At 47.9% G+C, this 10,140-nt stretch overlaps 1 pseudogene; it reads right to left on the minus strand.

The window, feature by feature from the left end:
• Positions 1 to 4,540: 4,540 nt before the first annotated feature.
• LOC143386261 (mesoderm posterior protein 2-like) lies at positions 4,541 to 6,526 on the minus strand (annotated as a pseudogene).
• Between the last annotated feature and the right edge of the window lie 3,614 nt (positions 6,527 to 10,140).

Genomic DNA, 10,140 nt, shown 5'->3' on the forward strand with positions numbered 1-10,140 from the left:
TTATTTCATTATTTATTTTTGGTGTTCTGGGATGGAACCCAGCACCTCGCATGCTAGGCAAGCACTCTACCCCTTGTCCTATACATCCAGCCCTGACTATTTTATTGATAAGGAAACTGAGGCACAGGGAGCTTAAATCAAAAGGCAGTAGCACTGGAACCCAGCACTTGACTCTGATCTTGCAAATCCTCCACTCAGAGCTGCAGCAGGATCTGTGATAGCCACACTGATATGCTTGTGTCACTGGTCCACTTAACAATGCTTGCAGTCAAAAGACTCTGTGTAGCTGGAGGAAACCAATCCCCTATATATAGCGAGAACACCTGAAGCCAAAGACCTGCTTGCAGAGCCTTGGTCAAGGTCATAGAGTAGAAATTTACTAGAACTCAGACTGCTGGCTCCTTGTCTGGAACTCTGCCTGCCCTAGGCCAGCAAGAATGAAAGGTGCTGGGCATTGGCAGGAGGCAGCCCAGTGGCTTCTCAGACCTAGTGCTGGACACTGAGATGACATTTCAGCAAAGCCCTGGACCTGAGCCAAGCATTTCACTGCTCCCAGCCTCAGCTGTCCATGTGCAAAACTGGAGTCTGCTACACTGCAGGGTCATTGAAAGACCTGAGCGAGGTACTCAGCCAGTGTCCAGTCTCTTATGACTGGGGACTGGGGTTGCCATGAAGGTGTGGATGGACTAGTCAACCTGTGCAGGACATAGGTGTTCAGCCCCTCTCTCTACCCTGCTGGCACTTAGCAGACAGGTGCAGACCAGGGAGACCTGCGTAGGACACAGCCATAGACAAGGAACTGGATGGGGGTCAGCAGCAATGAGAGTTGCCACTTTGAGAGGTGGGACTGAGCCTTTCCTTCCAGTGAGGGAGCATGAGGATAGAGAATCACCCTAAGCCCTCCTGGGCCCAGTTCTCCTCAATCCAGCAGAATCTTGGATGTCTCCCAGGCAATTTTAGCTGGTGATGTTTCCTGCTTGGATGGCTTAGGGTCCTCTTTTCTACCTTTGAGTGCCTTAGAAGAACAAAGCTGTCAAATTCCAGAAGATGCTTATATCGGGCTATAGCTGGTGGGGCTGGTCCTCTTGGACTCCACTAGGGCTTGCACACAGCCTGGGAGCGGGGAATCATGAACATGGAGGGCCTCCCCTGCCTCTGCAAGACAAGCCCAGGTTGGTGAGAGCCCCTGTTTGGTTCTGCCTGTGGTGCAGAGTTGAGCGAGACTGTGGAGCCACGATCCTGAGTCTTTGGGGAAAGGAGAGAGCACTGGGCTAGGAGTTAGGGGTCTGAGGTCCACACCTAGTTGGGGGATTATGGGAAGTTGATCCTCTCCCTGGTCCTCAGTTTCCTCTGCAGTGAAATTAAGAGGTGTAGAATATCTATTGCTTCCCAACCTGGCTCATCCTCAGAATCCTCTGGAAAGGATCTTGGGAAATTGATGCATTGAATCACGCTTTCAGAGATGGACCCTGGACCCAGATGGCTCAATATGCAGCCAGGTTTGGGAGCCACTTGTCATCTCTTAGGTCACAGGTCTCTGCTTAGTTACTCATTTTACTGAGTACTTACTATGCGCCAAGCCTAAGAACTCTGAGAGGTAGGTAAGGTCTCTTAACTCCATTGCACAGTTGGATAAAACAAGCCTCAGGGAGGTTTTAAATCTTGCTGTTGGTTACACTTCCAGTAAAAGCCTAATGGAATGTCCTCTTAGGTCCACAGGGCCTGTCTCCATCTTTTTGCTCTAACCTTGATTAGGGTTCTCTCATCCTTTGAGGATGACTAAAAGTCCCTGAGGATGAGAGGGACCTGGGCCAGAAACCAGATTCCTGCAAAGTTTTGAGGAAGAAGATACCTCAGTGATCACCTAAGCCAGTTCTTCCTTTAGGAGATGAGAAAATGGGCTCAGAGAGGAAGTGACATGCCCAATGTCCCAGGGCATCACAGCAAGCAATGGGCTGTCATGAGAGCCAAATGCAAGGCCCTGAATGTGGCCAAGAACTCAGGTTAAGGAAATCAGGCAACTTCCTCCCTCCCTTTCTCTCAGCCTGAACTATTACAGTGGCCTCCCTGCCTGCTCCTTTGGTGTGAAGCAGGCAACAGGCCAAGAGTACCCTTGGCCAGATCACCCCTATTCCAAACCATCAGTGCCTCCTGCCACCCAGGAGAGAGGCCAAATTCCTATAACACCCCCACAGAGCTCTGCACACCTTGGGTTCCTTCTCCAATTTGTTACTTTCCCCATTAACTGGAGATACCAGCAGCCTCTGTCCTCACTTGGCTCATGCTGTTCCTTCCCAAGTCTCTCTTCCTTTGCTTGGCAAACTCTTACACATCCTCCAACATCCAGTCCCAAGGTTACGTCTTCTTCAATACTCCCTGCCTTAGTCAGAGTAGATACAGAAGTAAGATACCATTTCTGTTGGCTCCCAAGTCCATGGCAACCTTCATGGATCATGACATCCTTTCTTCAAGATTCGCACAGTGCCTCTTCTTAGGTAAGTCAGCCCAAATCAAGATAGTGAGACTAATGGATCAGGTAACTCAAGAATGAAAAGGTACTGCCAGGCTGAAGTTGTCGCTCAGCGGTAGAGCGCTCACCTAGCACATATGAGGCACTGGGTTCCATCCTCAGCACCACATAAAAATAAACAAAATAAAGGTATTGTGTCCAACTACAACTAAAAAATAAATATTAATAAAATAGGAAAAGATACTGCCAATTGCCATCCCCCAGCCTGTCATCTCTCTCTGGTCCTAATGCCTTTTGTATAAACTCTCATCCTTGCATTTAGGACCTGAATTCTGATCACTTATGTCCTTGCAATTTATCTCATTAACTGGGGAGTAATTTCTGACACTTATCATTATGAATTAAACAGTAAAATTCATGCTTAAGCCTAGCTATTGTTCAGATTTTAAATGTCTCCCAAAGGTTGAATATTAGAAACTTAGTCCCAGGTGGTACTCTTGATAGGTGGTAAAACCTTTGGCAGGTGGGGCCTTGTGGGAGGTCCTTAGGTCTTTGTGGGTGTGTTTCCAAAGGGGATTATGGGATACCATCCCTTCTTCTTTTTGCTTCTTGGCTCCTGATGTAAACAGTTTGCTCTGCACATCCTGGCACAATGTGCTCTGCTCACCAAAGGTCCAAAGGAATGGACTGGAAACTCCAGAACCATAAACCAAAATAAATCTTTTCTCTTTATAGTGACAGAAAGTTAACACAAGCCTTAGCCCCTAGCACCCCAGAATGTTACTGAATATTGAGATAAATCCCTTAAAGAGGTAATTAAGATTAAACAGGGCCTGGTACATACCAGTAATCCCAGCAATTTAGGAGGCCGAAGCAGAATTGCAAATTCCAGGCCAGCCTCAGCAATTTAGCAAGACACTGTTCTGGAACAAAAAATAAAAAGGGCTTGGATGAGTCCTTAGTTTCAATCCCCAGTACTGGGAAAAAAAAAACATTAAATGGTGTGTGTGGGGTGTCCTTAGGGTAGGCCTGATTCCAATATGACTGATATCTTTTAAAAAAGAGATTTAGGACACAGATAACACAGTGAGAAGGCCATCTGCAAGCCATGAAGTAATCAAACCTGCCTATACTTCTTGATCTTCTAGACTCCAGAACTGAAAAATGCATTTCTGTGGTATTTTGCTATGGCAGCCCTAGACACCAGTACACTGGGCCAAGCACATAGGAGCCACTCACAGCATCCTTTGGAAAAAACTTTATATCATTGTGAAAGAGCCCTAAATCACAGGTCTCTGCATCTCAGGCATCTTCCCCTGGAGGCCCTGTTTGTTTATAACTGCATATGCTTACCCCATGGGTCAGCAGGAGTGCAACCAGAAGAATGAAAATGAGCTGCGGTGATGTGTCTGAGGCAAGTGAGCAGGCCCTAGTCTTAGCTTACCTATGGTCACCTTGCACAGCAGGCCAGGCAGTACTCTCAGCCCTGGAACCAGGACACAATAAATACCATCACGATAATAAGCAAGGGCCCACATCTATCTTGGCAGGCCTCGACTCAAGGAGTGCAAGGGCAATTGGCCTTGTTCCCCAAGAATGGGAATATCCCCCCTACCCCAGAGGCAAGGAAAACCTATCTTGATAGAAAAACAGACTGTATCAAAATTTTATTGGTATTTTTTCTTTTTTTAAAAGTTACAAAACATCTTAAGCATATTGGATTCTGGACAGCTGTCACTAAGAAGCACAGCAGAGCAAGAGCCTGGCCTCCATGCCCACTCCCTTACCAGTCCAAGCATGGTCTCCTTGGGGTCAAGCAGCCCCCTTTTCAGAGCAGCTCAGACTGTGCTCTGCAGAATACAAGGCATGGTATATGGGAGGGGGGTGCCTAGCAGTAGAGGGCACTGTCATAACCCCGATCCAGCTAGGGAGGATACCCACTATCTCTGTTCCAGATGTTTTCATGATAAGTATTTGGCTAGAAAGCTTTAAAACCACCAAAGAAACAGAAGAGGAGGACGTCCACATTGCAAGCCTGATTCTTGGATGTAAAAAGGCCAGGTAGGGCCATTAGAAGATGCCCAGGTGGGTCCCCTCCAAATCTTCTTGCCAAAGTTCAGGGCAGCTACTGAGCCGTAGGCCTGAACTCTAGGTGAGGCTCACTTCACTGAGTTGGAAAACAGGGCCAGGTCCCTGGTCCTCTGAGCTGGGCAGCACCTCTGCACTGTGGCTCCAACACCCCCACTGGGTCTGAGGCTGGAGTCTCGGCATGAAGGGCGGGGCAGAAGGGGTGGACTTCCCAGAGGTAGACAGGATTCTGAAGACCCAGAGATACCCTGTAAAAAAGACAAGAACAGCTTGTTGGCCAGAAATCTAAAACCTGGATGCTCCCCAGGGCATGGCTGATGATGTCTTTACAGTCCTGGTGCCATGGATGCAGTGGAGCAAAGTGGTTAAAAGCACTGGTTCTGCAGACTCACTGCTGACCTTTAAATCCCAGCTCTGCTACACTGTGGGAATCCAGGTAACTTCTTTTTGTCTGTGTTCTCATCTTTAAAATGGGGATGCTAATATATGTTTCATAGGATTGTTTGAAGGGCAGAATGAATGAATAAATGGAAAGTGCACAGAATAGTGTGGAGCAGACAATAAGAATTTAATAAGTTTGGTTACTAATATGATCGTTTATGAACCACGATTCATTCATTGGCCTCATAAATGAATGAAACTTGAAAAAAATATGACTGTCTCCAACTGCAAGCCCATCTATTCAGGATGTAGTGAATGGCCAGAGGCAGCGTCTAGATCTTGGTCAGGCTCTGCAGGAGGCGGTGCAGCTTGTGCAAGGCGCAGGCAAGGGTCCACCGCTGTCCACCCTTTACCTTGGGCTCCCTTCCCCTCCTGAACCCTTAATGAAGAAGCACTTGGCCTTTCCTGAGAGTGCAATCTCCCAACTTCCACCCCCACCTCTGAGCAAGCTTGAAGGGAGCCTCTCTTGTCCACCGCTGTGAGTATTGCTGGGTGGCAGTGGTTGTGGCATTCACTTCTCAGGGCCTCATCTCTTTCCCTACAGATGTTAGGGTTCTTTCCATCCTTCCCGCCCTTAGATAAACTAGGATCTGAAAAGATGAGATCCTCCGCAGACTAGAAACTACCCACCCACTCCATTCCCAAATTAAACCTGGGGATCAAACCAGGGAAAGGGCAAGGGCCTCCATGGCGTACCTGGTACACTGCAGCCAGCTCCACTGGTGGCGTCCAGGGTGCAGCGGGGTTTTGAGGCTCTAGGGATGTCTGCTTCCCGGGACAGGTTTGGGGTGGCGTCCAAAGAACCGGGTCAGGAACTCTCCCTAGGGGCTGGAGCGGGGGCGACTGTATCTTGTGGCAGTAAGGGGGTGTTACCCAGGAATCCGTGTTGGAAACCCTGCTCCCCGGGCTCTCAGCCAGGGCTCCGGTCGCAGGATAGGAGGGCGGGGACCCCCAGCATGGCCCGGTACAGAAAGCAGTGCCCAAACCCGGGCCAGGATCCCGGGTCTGCACCTGCATGGGACCGCCGTCGGGGCAGAGCGCGCAGTCCTGGGGAGACACTGCGTCTGCGCACCACCGGCGCCGACACTGCAAGTTGTCCTCGTTAAGGCCCAGCATAGCCGACAGGTGACCGATGTAGCGAATGGCCAGACGCAGCTTCTCGATCTTGGTCAGGCTCTGGCCAGCCAGCGCGATGGACAGCGGCAGAAAGCGGCGCAGCTCGTGCAAGGCGCGGGCCAGGGTGCGCATGCGCAGCGTCTCGCGCTCGCTGGCGCTCTGCCGCTGTCCACCCGCTGGTCCCGTCCGTGCACGTCTGGGCACTGTCGGGGTGGCTTCAGCTACTCGGACGCTGCGGGCTGGATTTGCGGTCTGAGAGAGGCCGAGGGCACTGTCACAGGGGCACGAGCTCGAGGAATCCGAGGAAGAGGCTGGGGACGTGGAGTCGGAATGGCCCTCCCAGCCCCAACCCTGGGAGAAGATCCAATGGTCTAAGCCAAGGAAGTTCTGCTGAGGAGGCGACTGGGCCATGCCGGGGCTGTGGGCTCTGGGAGGCTGGACCTGCCACCTTCGGGCCTCAGCTTTTATCTGAACCAAAGGTGCGAGGTGGACCCCCACCAGGTTGCAGAGAGGTGTCAAAACCCACAGAGGCCAGGGAAGGTCTGGGCAGGGGGGCCCTGGGAAAGCGGGCCCATTTGCGGAGGTGTGGATTCTGACTCCTCAGGGGCTCTAATGGAGGCCCCCGCAGTCCAGGAAGTGTGGGAGGGACAATTCGCATCTGGATGGAGCTGCTAAGCTTCTCACCCCACACCCCCGCCCCAACCACTGCACAGGGCTGAGTGCCCAGGAGTCCCTATTAGAAAGTAATGCCATGGTCTGCGGACTGAAGGCTGCCCCTCAAGTGCCTCATGGACTCCTTGAGGATTGGCCGCCTCTCCTCCTTATTGAGGTTGTGCCCAATAACTTCTACCCAGTGTCTCCTGTGTGCTGGACAAGAAACGAGGACAAGCCCAAAGAACCTGCCCACAGTGATGGGGTTAGGGGTGTTCATAGGTAAACCTTTCTTGGACCCTAGAACCTGCACTTGCTGATTTGGTGGGTGACACTGAGAAGGTCATTTTACTGCCCAGGGTCTGTCTTTACTTACCAGAAATGGAACCAAGCAGCCTGGAGAAGGATGGAGTACAGTAAGCAATGAAGATCGACTACCAAACCCACCTTTTTTATTGTTTTGAATGATCTTAGGCAAGTCACTACTCCTTGGAGCCTCAGTTTTTCTCCCCATCATTCCAGTAATAATACAAGGTACCTCCCACCTGGGATGGTTTCTGGTAGCAGTGCAATCATCCCTGTAAAGAACTTAGAAAGGGCCTGGCAAGTAGGCTAAATGTTTGCTACTACTATTACTCTATAAAGAAGGTACTAATATTTCCAATCACTTATGAGCATTATTCATTTAATTCATATTTATTTAGCAACTGGTAAATGTCAGGCACACCAGAGTGAACCACCCCATTGCCATCTCTGGTCTCACGAGGTTCAGTCTAATGGGAAAGACATGTGGACACATTATTATATAACTAGTAGTTCTACCCCTAAGCTGGGGGCCTTTGGGCATGGTTCTTAACCTGTCTGATCTTGACCTTCTGCTCCACAAAACAGAAGCAATAATTATAGTATCTACTTACAGACTGTTGTAAGGAATAATTTTGAGATAATAAGATTGCAAAGTAAGTGTTCTCAGCAGCAATTACAGTTAGGAGGTATCCATGTCCCTTGTGATTTCCAGAGAAAAGGCTGAGCCTGGAGGAAGAGCCAAATGAAGGCCAGGACAGTTGGGTTCTGGCCACAAAGGTGGGCGGGTCACAATTAGGCCTTGAACTGTGAGTAGGATTTGAGTAGGGAAGAGAGGAGTGTGGAGAGCATTCTGGAAGGGGATTGCAAAAGCAAAGGCTTGGCAGCAGGACCCCTTCAAGGTGCTTCAGGAGCAGGATGCTGCTAGAGGACTACTGTGGAGGACTATGGCACTCCCTGGCTGGGGCCAGGCTGAAGGAGTTGGATTTTATTCTCAAGGTCATGGGGAGCCACAGAGACTTTGAGCAGAAGGGTGACATAGTTAAAAAACCAACAATCAATAATTAAAGGTCAACACGATGACAGTGTTCAAGAATATATTAGCTTGCATCAGCCTGGAGTAGTAAATGGTTCTGTAATTTTTTTATGACTGTTTTTTAAAAATTAACTTTGAATTACACAAATTATTTAACCAGTAGGTTTCACTGTGAGAAATGGAAACAGATAAAATTGGAGTCCCTTTAAACACCACTGTAACTCTCCCCAAAGGTAATAGCAGTTGTTAGGTTATATATTTCCTTCTAGACCTGTCAGTAAACTTACATACATGTGTGTTCTTAGGAAGCCCACAGTACTTACCATGGTGTGGGTCCATCTCCCTGGAATGCTTCCCAATGCAGCAAGATTCACAGTGGGCACTTTGGGGCGGGGATTGGATCAATGGGGTGTTAGGGGAGTGGTTTTGTTATGAAAGGAGCTCTCTCTAACATGCTGCTCACTCCATCTCACCTTGAGATGTCCTTGGCCATGTTATGATGTTGCTTGTGCCTTGCTCTTGGACTTTTAGTTTCCAGAACTGTAAATAAGTAAAGTCCTTTATAAATTACCCAGTCATCTGGGTGTGGTGGTGCACATGTGTAATCCCAGCAATTTGGGAAGTTGAGGCAAGAGAATCACAGGTTAAAGGTCATCCTGGGCAACATAGCACATTTGAGACTATCTGAAAATAAAATAAAAAAGACACTGGGGATGTAGCTGTGGTAGAGGGCCCCTGGGCTCAAGCCCCAGTACAAAAAAAAATTTACTCAGTCTATGGTATTCAGGTATGGTAACAGAATAATGGATTACATACTCATGAGTTTACATTCTGCACATTGTACATTGTATATATCAACTTGAAACTTGTCTGTTTTTTTTTTTTGAGGGGTTTTGTTTGTTTGTTTCATTAGACAGCATTTCTTTGATCATTCCATGTCAGGACATATTTAGCTGACTCTTTCTTTAAAAACAATGAATCAAATTTCCATTGCTTATGAATGCAGATTTAAACTATTGATTATGTACAAAACAAATCCCTGGCCATAATTGATTTAAATGTTCATCCACTTAAAAAATGTCAACTTGGGAGAAATGGTAAAAGGGCAGGACATACAGGTAAACCTTCAGTGATGTAATTATATCACTTTCTACTTCACAGAACTTAAAGTATATTGGGGGAAAATATGCCTAAATTTCTGTTCTGTTTTAATGAAGTAACAGTTGATGCTAAATAACACTGGTGGTTGGGATGTAACTAAGTGCTAGCATGCTCGAAGCTCTGGGTTCAATCTCCAGTGCAAAAAGGGGAGAAAAAAAATGGACCAGGCATGTCATTTGTTGTTTATCCTAGCTGATATGAATGAAAAGGAGAACTTTTAAATTTGTCCATAATATGAAAAAAAGGTGGACTCAATTTCAAACAGGGTTGGTTTTATTTTGTTTGCTTGTTGCAGGGAGCAGGGTAGAGGAGAAGCAGCCAGTTAGGCAGCATTTTATGATTGCTATAGTGTGGATGTGGCTTGAGTGCCCCCGCAAGGGTTCCTGAGTGGGAAGTTTGGTCCTCCATGTGGCCATGTTAAAAGGTCATGGGACCTTTAAGAGGTGGGGCCTAATGGGAGGTGGCTAGGTTATTGGGGGGCATTTCTTTAGAAGGGATTAACGCAGCTCTCATAGAGCCCTGGTTAGTTCCTACCAGGATGAGTTGTTATAAATAGAGCAAGATTGGCTGCTCCTCAAGCCTCTCACTTCCTGTCTCACCATGTGATCTCTTGCATACATGCTCCAGCCATTGTGATATCATCACCATGAAACCCTTACCAGAGCCAAGAAGAAGCTGGTGCCATGCTCTTGGACAGTTAACACTGTGAGCCAAACACAATAATGGAAAACAGACTAATACAATGATGTAAAAAGATTTAAACCAAGATTTTAAAATTGCCAGTGTTTTGGGAGGCTGATGACGGAGGATTGCAAGTTCAAGGCCAACCTGAGCAACATAATGAGACCCTGTCTCAAAGTTTAAAAAAGGTGGG

The sequence above is a fragment of the Callospermophilus lateralis genome, unplaced genomic scaffold (assembly GCF_048772815.1).
Source record: "Callospermophilus lateralis isolate mCalLat2 unplaced genomic scaffold, mCalLat2.hap1 Scaffold_820, whole genome shotgun sequence".
NCBI lineage: Eukaryota > Metazoa > Chordata > Mammalia > Rodentia > Sciuridae > Callospermophilus > Callospermophilus lateralis.